Genomic DNA, 10,434 nt, shown 5'->3' with positions numbered 1-10,434 from the left:
TGTATGGTGTGCTTATATGCAACCCTATTCACAACTTATCATTTGTTATCCATGATAATACTAAATCAGTGTAGACATCGTGAACGAACCGAAAAGTTTCAGCCGATGGTGTTTATATGATGTGGACGCATGTCATATGTTTACATTTTTAAAATCGCTATCTTATATAAGTGCATCATTACAAGTCAATGGTTTTAATTTAACTATTTTCAAATAATTCTTTATTCGAGCTATTTTTTTTACTTCTCCAAGATGAAATGTTTTATATTTAGATAATGTTTAAAACGCAATAAGTTCATTGATACACGAATCAAATTAATATGTGACTATTGTTATAGAAAGTAGTTCATTAATATTCAAGAAAAGTTAAATAAAAAAAATTTTTATATAGAAAATCACGTCCTTAAATAATTAAACATTTTTTAATTATACTGTATGTAAAAAAAAAAAAAAAAAGATATTATAACCTTAAAGATAATTTTTCGTATGTACATACATTTAATATGATTATTTTAAACATATATTATTTTTACAAATGATAAATTATTTGTAAAAATTGAATGGTATTTTTAACAATTAGCCAAGAAATATACTTAAATCTAATAATTTTTTTATTTAGCATTTCTGTAAACTTACAGTCAGTACATAAATACGTTGAGCAAGTTCAGTGAAAGTTCCTACGCTTTGTCAGCTACTCGCTCAACTTAGACTGTCCTAATCACGATTATGCCCCTGACTCGAATTTACTTGGTCTATCCTCATTAGTTGAGCGTAGACGCAATACTGAAATTAATTTCCTAATTGGTTTATTGAATGACAATATTGATTCGCCGCGCCTATTGTTTCTCATATGTTTTAGAGTACCTCAGCGTGCAACAAGAAATAATGCTACATTTGTTGTCTCCCATTACCTAATTAATTATGCAAAAAATGAGCCACTTAGGCGTCTTATGTCTAATGCCAATGTTGACCCTAATTTTTCATTTTAATTTTGTATTTCTATCTTTGCACATAATAATTAATTTACATATTTTTAGTATATATCTTTGTCTATGTTACGATTACCTCATTTATGTACTTGTATTATTTGTAAAAGAGCCTCTGCCCGTGAAATTATAAAATAAATAAATAAATAAATGATAATAAACAATAATATATAGTTGTGTCAATATTTCCTACTAAGTTAAAAGTAATTCAGTTATTTAATGGTTCACATTTAAAAATTATCTTCTAGAGAAGGTAGGTTAACTTGTATAGTTATTTTAAAAGTACAGGTTCTAAATTAACAACTTTTCAAATAACGTAGTAATCAAATTTATAAAATATCATGTACCGTTCAATAATTTTTATTTCAAGCAGACAAAAAAATGTACGTAACAGTCTTTTTCAACAGTTAAAAATATTACAATGTATAAAAAAAACACATACAATTGCAAACGGGACATTGATTAGCGATTAGAATTGAGCAACCGTTAAATATATTTAAAGTTAATTTAATGGAGGAATTAAATAAAATTATGAATATAAACAAATTTATTATTTAAAATAATTTAGCAGGTAAATCAAGTGGTAAGTTATCAAGTAAACCATAGAAATTAATATTTGTATGATTGTTGATATAATTTTAATATCAAACAATCATTAAATTTCTGTGAAACTTATGAGGTTGATTATTTTAGAGGTAGTGCAAAACAAGTATTTACTTTTAAGATGCGTTATTTAAATAGACCTTTACAGTGTTAGTATTTATTGTATTAGTGAGTTTTTAGAAACACATAAAAAATATTAAGTCGCACATTTCAGCCGTTTTGAAATGCTGGGTATAATATGCCACATTGAACAAAATACAGAGTAAACAATTCTAGAAAACAGAGGTTTAGTTCTAAGCTTTAACAAAGTTTCACTCGTGCGTATACAGTTTAATTAATTTTCCGGACACAACCTTATTTTTTGTATTGGCTTTTTAAATTTTCAATAAGTCGTCAACTTTCTGATACTTGTCACGCATTACGCACGTCGATATTCTTTTCACACGAATTCTCCGATTCTATAATATTATTATAGTGAATTTAGATTCTCACGTTTACTTTATAGACGGATACTATGACAAATGATTGCACGTGTCACCCGTCACGATTTTATTTGTTCCAATATTAGATTTATTTGCCCGGAGTATCCATTTCACGCATTCAAACGAATCGTTGACAATAAGTTTCTGACCAAAAAACGTATCCAACATTTACTTTTTTAACTTTTGATTTTTTTCCCCGTTTTTGAATTGAAACTTGTTCGTGATTTGAGTATTTTGTATCATATATTGTATACGGCTAGCGTTACAGAAGATGATAACTGCGTTTTCTATCAGTGAAGCAAAACGCACACAAAACTATATGAGCGATGTTATCATCAAACAAAGACGTGTCGCACGTGGAATGGTTTTGTAATCGTCCGAACAAATAGCTATTTTCCGACTACTCGAGTAGGTTTCAAAAGTGTTAGACGTTTAAGAAAGCACCAAAATTTCATACAATCGCTCTGGTAAACTTATAATAAGAGCGCTTAGCTTTATAAAATATAAACATTATCCTTTAAACCAATAACATTGGAATCTTATTTAACGAAAATCTACAGCTGAAAAAGATTTAAGTTTTATTAAATTTGTACTCTTGGTCCACTCATTTTATTCGTCTTGTTCACTTTAAATGGGACATTTTTTCAACGAGACAACTTGAACAGTAATCTTGTATTACTAATTATATTACTGTTTTTACGATATTTGCTTCATCATATAAGATATATAAGATCATATAAGATTTGTGCATTTATAAATTTCATCAATTCCATTTGATTTAATTATTTTAAAACTGTGTTAAACTATGTCATATTTTGATAACATTTATTTTTTTTTAGTCGCTTTCTATATTTAAAAAAAAATAAAACAATGAAAATCACGAAATAATTCTTCGTTATTCTTAGAAAATGTTTACTTTAGCCGTGTTTATAAGATCAACAATATTACTCAATCTTTAAATACTTTACAATAGCCTTGAATCAATTTCTAGGACATGGAAAATGTGTTATTAATGAAAAAAATAAAAAAACTTACAAGAAATGATTCATGAAATGGATTGAATAATAATATCGTACGTAACACTTTCTACAAACAAAAGCAAAATTCTCAACATCCTACTAATTTAAGATTTTACAACTACATATTATTCCATTATTCATTAAACATGACATTTTTATTAATTTTACAGTGTAACCTGATAAATATTTTTTTGTCAATGTCCAGTTTTGTTAAAATTACTTTATCAGATATTAGTATTTATAGTTTGAAATTAGCTGAGAAAAAGGAATATGTTTACTTACTACTTACAAGGCTCAAAACAATAAGTATGAAATTATATTGTTTTAAATAAAATGTGACAACAAAATATTGTCCTATGCATTCAATACATTTTATTTTAGATAATATCTAAAACTGGATGCAGTCGCGAATCGTGTTAATAATATAGTGTATACAAATATTTTGGACTCACTGTTTTGTAAAAAGATAAATCAACTAACAAATTTTTTACAAGAATGTCCAATGAAATTTCACAGAAGAGTTTTATTTCAGACACACTTACGGCTTTACATCACTTAGTTAAAATAAATACTTGTTTTTTGACTTTCAATAAAGCAAGTTCGTCAGTAGGATGTATGAGATAACGCTCTCTTCATAAATAGTCGTGAAATTTCTTTTCAATGGTTTTGACTTCATTTAAAATGGTTTTGATTGAAATATATATATTAATGTACGGCTAATACGATGAACACTTTAATTTATCAGTAGCCTCTGTTTAGTTTATACAATTTTGATGGTTCAAAAAAGTTTGGTATTGTTGTGTGTACCGTGTGAATTTCCCAATCATTTACCATATAGAATCTATAAATGTCTTTTGTCGTTTGATTAACGTAGTTTATCTAAAATTGAAGACAAAATTAATTTCCATTCACTAATTTTACAAAAATAACTTCAAAAGATATATTCTCTAAATAAAATGTTTATGTACTTAAATTTATAATTAAGTTAATACGTAGGTGTATTGTCGATGAATGTAATTGATCATCGATCATTTTATGTTTTTGAGCCAAATAATGAAATTAAACTATCTGCTTTCAGTTTTGTTCATTACTTATTCAGGTGCATTGCTAGTTGGAAGAATTTGTCAAATTAATTTTGATTTCGAACGACTTATTTAATTTCAGATATTAAATTTTAGGTTTAAAACACTAAGTTTAGAATTGATAATTAGTTTACAAACATAATACTAAATTGTGCAAAATACCTCATGTAAATCCGGTTTGTTTGAATCAGTGAGTACTCAGAGTTAAAATTTTAAACGAATTTTTATTTACTCTTCCATACTTTTCGATAACAATAAAAAAATAACATAATGATATATATATCAAATTGTAATGCCAATAAAGAAAACTATTATAACAGGTGCTCAATGCTTGTAGCCAACGCAGTAGATTTTAATCGTGAAACTGCTAAAAATATTATAATATTATAATATCATAAACTGCTAAAAAAATTGATTTAATGTGACTATGATGATCTTGTACATAATTTGTTCATACCAAGCGTATAAACGATTTGTGTGTTAAAACATTTGTGGTGTAAAATAAGTAAATAGCCCTTCAAAGAATAGGAAAGGAATTTTAAATAATACAGTGCGATAGAAATTTCCAAGATATATGTAATTTTCTACCTTCGCGGATATTACCATCTTTCACGTATCTTAATAAAAATCGTAATAAAAATGATATAAACATCAAGGTTGTTTACGATCTATGTATTTTATATGAATTGATCTGAATCAATAATACGGAGATAATATCAAATATAAACTGTTATTATCCGCGCAAAATGTTTATTAACTAACTGGTTCGGCGAATAAAACTTAAGTAGACGCCATATAAAATATACTTTATTTTCAGAATTCAATCGATTATAATGAAATTTTATAGTATGTACTTATTAGAAATTACAAGATAATAATTCACGGTAATGCGAAATCTTTCACAATGAAAAATCATAATTTCATTATAATAGTAAAATTGTGAAAATCCAATAACTTGTCATCTTTAAACACTTGCATTATTCTTGTAGCTGTTTATTTATACTACTCAAAAACTATTACCAAGAACAATCTCTGATTCTTTTATGCCGAGATAAATTTACAATATTATGAAAAATATTTATTACACACAATAATTATTAAAATTTATTGTAATAAACATGTGCTAAAAAATTAAAAATGGAACAAGTAGCATAAAAATTTTATCAATTAACAGGAATTGTGCTAAATTTGCATTTAATAATATTAACAATACATATTTATATAAATATATTCATTAAATATTTATAATGTCAGTTTTATATTCTTCTGTTTTATTACACATATAATTTTTTATAATAGCGATATAATGTATTCATTGAAAAAGTGATATTCATCATTAATAAGGTTAAACGATTAACAGAAAATTATTTTTAACACGACAACCTTTAATTACACAAGCAGGTAAAAATGACCGACATGTGTATCATGTAAATTCAGTGTAATCATAAAACATAATAACGTTTCATAATAATTACAGTTAAAGTAATTATTATTATAATGGCAAAAACTTTGGCAACCTTGTAACATACTGTTATATTGTTGTCGTTACATGATTCACGCATCGGCCATCGAGTAGGTATGTATTACTGTTGAAATGTATTCAGTAACTTATAGCTGCAACCTTTTTGATAGGCAAGTTTTGCAAAGACGGTCGCCGACTTTAATAATAATAAATATAATAATTACATAAAATATTTAAAATGTACACATAAGTTACACGGATACCGATGATGAATTGTTGGCTGACACGAATGGATGGCGTGATAAATATACGTTATGGCGATTATATTTATAATATTATGAAAGGTCTTTAAAAATCGTAATTAACCGGCCGATTTTTTTTAATACATCACATTAATATTTTTAAAACGATAGTTATAATTATAATTAGTGTCTAGTGTAATAATTTTATGCTAACAACTATTCAAATTTCTAAACTAAATGACTAGGAATAAAATGTCTTATAAACATATTTAAATGTTATCGAAAATTATTTTTGATATAGTTGTAATTGTAATTTTAAAAATTATAAAGAATTTATTACCCAAAATATATAATCACAGAAATGATTTTTTTTTTAATTTTTATACATCTTTAAAAACTTGTATGTTTAATTTTAAATAGATATATTGTCAACTTCCTTTAGTTTTAAGTGTTCTAGTATTGTATTATAAATTATTTTTTTTTATGCTGTAACCTTACCCCTTTGGGTGTTACTTGATTTATAATAATAAATTTATTGTTATTATTATTATTAATAATACGATAAAGAAAAAAGGGGAAAACTTTTTCCACGCTAATCTAACTAGAAAACACAACTTTATCCCATAATCTATCCAGAAGAGATTTTTTCCAAGTATAGTGAAACTTAATTATAAATAAATTCAATACTATTACGTTGTATGTGATGACCATTTTAAATAATAATTGATCTCCAAAGGATAACATTATCAAGTTTAAAAAGGAAAATGTGTAATAATTTACCTCTGGTATACAAATAATATTAGTAAACATGCCTGTGTTCTGAAAAAATGTGGATCTGCCAATTTGGGTCACAGATTACCTACAAAACGCATCAAATAGTTTTAAATAATCATTGAATACTAAAATTATTTATGCTATGAAATTACATGTCCGATTTGGAATTAAATAGTTATCCAAAATATGTGACAAATTATTGTTAAAAAAATAACATAAGCATTTCCTCATAACTTACATTTAACTTAATGATCAAATAAAATAGTCGTGTGTTTAATGTAAGAATGCGCTTTTATAATGAAACATTATATTTACTTTACGATTATTAAATTTTGTTTTTTATGTCTACTTAAATAAGTTGGTTTAACATATATGTTTCCACTTAAAAAAACTAAATAAAATACTATTTTAAAGGGGAGAAAGGGAGGGATATGATCAAATTGTTTTCTACAAATTATAGAACGTTTGATACTATTATATCCAAAAAAATGAAATTATATTTCGTTTTATTCTTTTAAAAATATTGTGTCAATATAGGAAAACAATTATTCTGTATATACATTCAGAACAGGTAAGTTATACCAAATAGAGCAGTTGTATTTATTTTTTTTACTAAGGTAGAATTTTCAATTATTTTTAGATTTTTTGAATATTCTTCATTCGTGAAAAACACGCTATTTCTAAGAACTATACACAAATTGGTGTGTTAATTAAATATTTTTTCTCCGAATATAAGATTTACTTTTGTCAACTTAAGATAACCCATGTTCAAAGTTTCTTAAAAAAAAAAAAATAGATAAAAGAAGGTACTACTATATGAAAACATTTCTCCGAATATTTTATAAATATTTTTAAACTATTGAGCGTAACAAAAATAAAACTGTCATATATTTATAACTCCTTTCATTAAAATATGAAAAGGTTTTTATTTATTTATTCCAATAAAAAATGTCAACACTTTTATTGAGTTTAAAGAAACGAAATAATTAGTATTTATTGAAGTATTAATAAAAAAATAATAATTTGTAAATTCAATAGGTAAATGTATACATCTTTGATGTATTATATTCAAGTTGTAACAAATTATAAGTAAGACTATTAGTTTTCCACTTATAACAATCTTTATAAAATATTTGATTATGACTCACGCAATATTTAAAAAATATAAAATAATTTATTCTTTTTAGAAGTTAATAGTACCTTGCGTTCTTTATTTTCCAGAAAACCATTTGATCCTATTTCTCTCCTCTTTAAATAAGTATTAGATTTGGTTTTTGAAATGGAAACAAATGTTATTAACCAACTTCAAAACTAAAAAATGATTTAGGGTACACTTGTTAAAAGTTCACACAAGTTAAGAATTCAATATTGAAATAAATAATTAATTTTTTTTAGTTATAAAACAATGGTTAATGAATACCAAACTATAGACCCTTTTTATGTGTTTTTTAAATAGTTACAAAATCATCGAAATAAAATTGAAAATTTAGATTTTTATGTTATATTTCACTCTTTAAGAATACTATTTTAAGTTTATAAAACAATTTTAAAAGTCTTTAATTTTTGAAACAGAATTAAAAGAAAAAAATGTTGATTAGGACAAAAGTTTGAAAGACAATAGATCAAAAGTTAAAAGATATTTTTTTAACTGAAAACTTTGTAACTATTTAATTTTTTGACAGATAATTATATGCAATTGTAAAATTATACATGTTGTATATTTTAAATCAGCAGATTTGCATTGAAATATACAATATGATATAAAATCATAAACTTATAAAAATTATGAATTTTAATGTAAACATTATACTCAAATTAAGAAAAAAACTTAAATTCGACACTCTTATTATTTATTACTTTAAGTAATCACTTTTTAATTTAACATACATAACATTTTTTTAAATAGTTGCATAATGGTCTCTATAGTTTTATAAAATAAAGAAATTTAGACCCATTGTTTACCTATTTACATAATAATGTTGTTATGTTGCCATTTTGAGAAACAATCCTAAATTCTATTCACTTAGGAGATCGTGATGCAATACAATGTGCACAAATTTAACATAATGAACTCATTCGATAGCTATGCAATCAAATTCTTCGATATGTAAAGTCACAACTATAAATGACGAATTAATTTGCATTTCAGTGTATTTAAAGTTTGTTTGAGTTATAATTAAACTTTATAATGGGCAATACTAATTAAATTTGTTCTCATATATTTCATTTGAAAATTTCAAGTTTCAAAATGAGACAAGACAAAAGATAATTTCTTTTAATTGTGTTTAATTTTACTACTTATGAAAATAAAAATTTATAAGAATTTCACAAAATGCTTCTATGATGAATATTTAAAAAATGTTCAAGTTTAACTTGTATTAATTTAAAATATCCCTTAGTTATTATTACATTAAAAAATTGTTCAATAAATAAGTCCTAAACTAAAATCGAATTATATAGAAATTGTCAAACTAGTAGTATACATAAATATAATATATTGATTTTTTATTAGTGAATTTTGAATTATTTCATTAAAATATATGCCCTTTCAGTCAATCAGTGAAAGATTTATTTTAATCTCACTAAAATACCAAAGTGTCGATATAATATGGTATGAATTCATATACATTTATGAATGTAATATACCAATTGTACACATTCCAATGCATTGTAAAGTACTATATGTATAACTGATTACACATTATTATTATTACTGATATAACATGTAAATTTTCAATATGATAGAACAAACAGAATACAATCAAATGTAATTTACCTACAGCTCTAATAATATTAATAACAGCTCTTGTGGAAAGTTATTACTTGTTGAATACTTCAAATTATGAAGTATTCTCAATTTTCTCCATATAAAAGCATATAATTTTATAGTATTTTTTTTTTTATAAATATCTTCAACTATTTTCACTTCAAACTATTAATTTACTATGTAAAAATACATGATAACGTATGATTTACTTGTCAACAGTTCCATAACTTTTTGTGTTAATGAAAAATGAAAAACAAATTAACGTTAAGTCATTATATAAAATTTCAAGCTAAATACTGAATTTTATCTAAGTCACTAGTATTTTCTTTAGATTACCATCATTGAATCAAGATAAGTTATGATTTTATATGCTTCTTTTTTTTACTTTTAATTTACAATAAATTTAGCTATAAAATTATAAATTGTTAACTTGGTCAATATTGGATGTGTTCCTTTCATAATACTACATCATTGATAGAATCCTTAGATGTAATTGTTTCTCAAACCAAACAAGGTTATTAGAAAATGGATCAAGGAAATTGAGCATACTGAAAGTAAGTTTTTATTCTTTAACCAATTACTTTAAAAGGATTTTTGCTTGGAGGAGGCTGAGGACTTTTGCTTATCACATACTCTTACTAGCTTGGCGCTAGTATGACTTAAGCAGTCATACACTGTTTATAGTAATAATCAACTAATTATGGGATAGGGATGGGTACAGTTCCTCTAGTACCCCTTTAACTACGCCACTACCATTAGTTATAGTTTTGGCTTTTTTGTGATAATATAAGTGACGTTATAAATAAAATATCATGTCTAATATTAAACCATACATTTTGGTTAATATGCATATGATCTAAATTTTTATTACTTTAAATCTAGTTTATAATTATAAGTAAAAACTGCATTATTATTATTATTGATATTATTGACAAAAAATCGTCAGCCATTAAAATTGTCTAAAAAAAAAAGTTAAAATATTAATGATAAATATGTTGGATGTAAAAAATATTAGTA

The 10,434-nt window shown here is 24.5% G+C and overlaps 1 long non-coding RNA gene across 1 annotated transcript; it reads right to left on the bottom strand.

The window, feature by feature from the left end:
- Positions 1–1,504: 1,504 nt before the first annotated feature.
- Positions 1,505–6,901, bottom strand: LOC126901820 (uncharacterized). The gene is made up of 3 exons (XR_007703131.1): positions 6,803–6,901; positions 6,657–6,735; positions 1,505–3,969 (listed from the first exon to the last, which is right to left on the bottom strand). It is a non-coding gene; the product is annotated as an uncharacterized LOC126901820 (long non-coding RNA).
- Between the last annotated feature and the right edge of the window lie 3,533 nt (positions 6,902–10,434).

This window comes from Daktulosphaira vitifoliae, unplaced genomic scaffold, assembly GCF_025091365.1.
Source record: "Daktulosphaira vitifoliae isolate Bord-2020 unplaced genomic scaffold, ASM2509136v1 Scaffold_3, whole genome shotgun sequence".
Classification (NCBI taxonomy): domain Eukaryota; kingdom Metazoa; phylum Arthropoda; class Insecta; order Hemiptera; family Phylloxeridae; genus Daktulosphaira; species Daktulosphaira vitifoliae.
The sequence above is the reverse complement of the archived record's forward strand: the minus strand, read 5'-3'. Positions and strand labels throughout refer to the sequence as shown.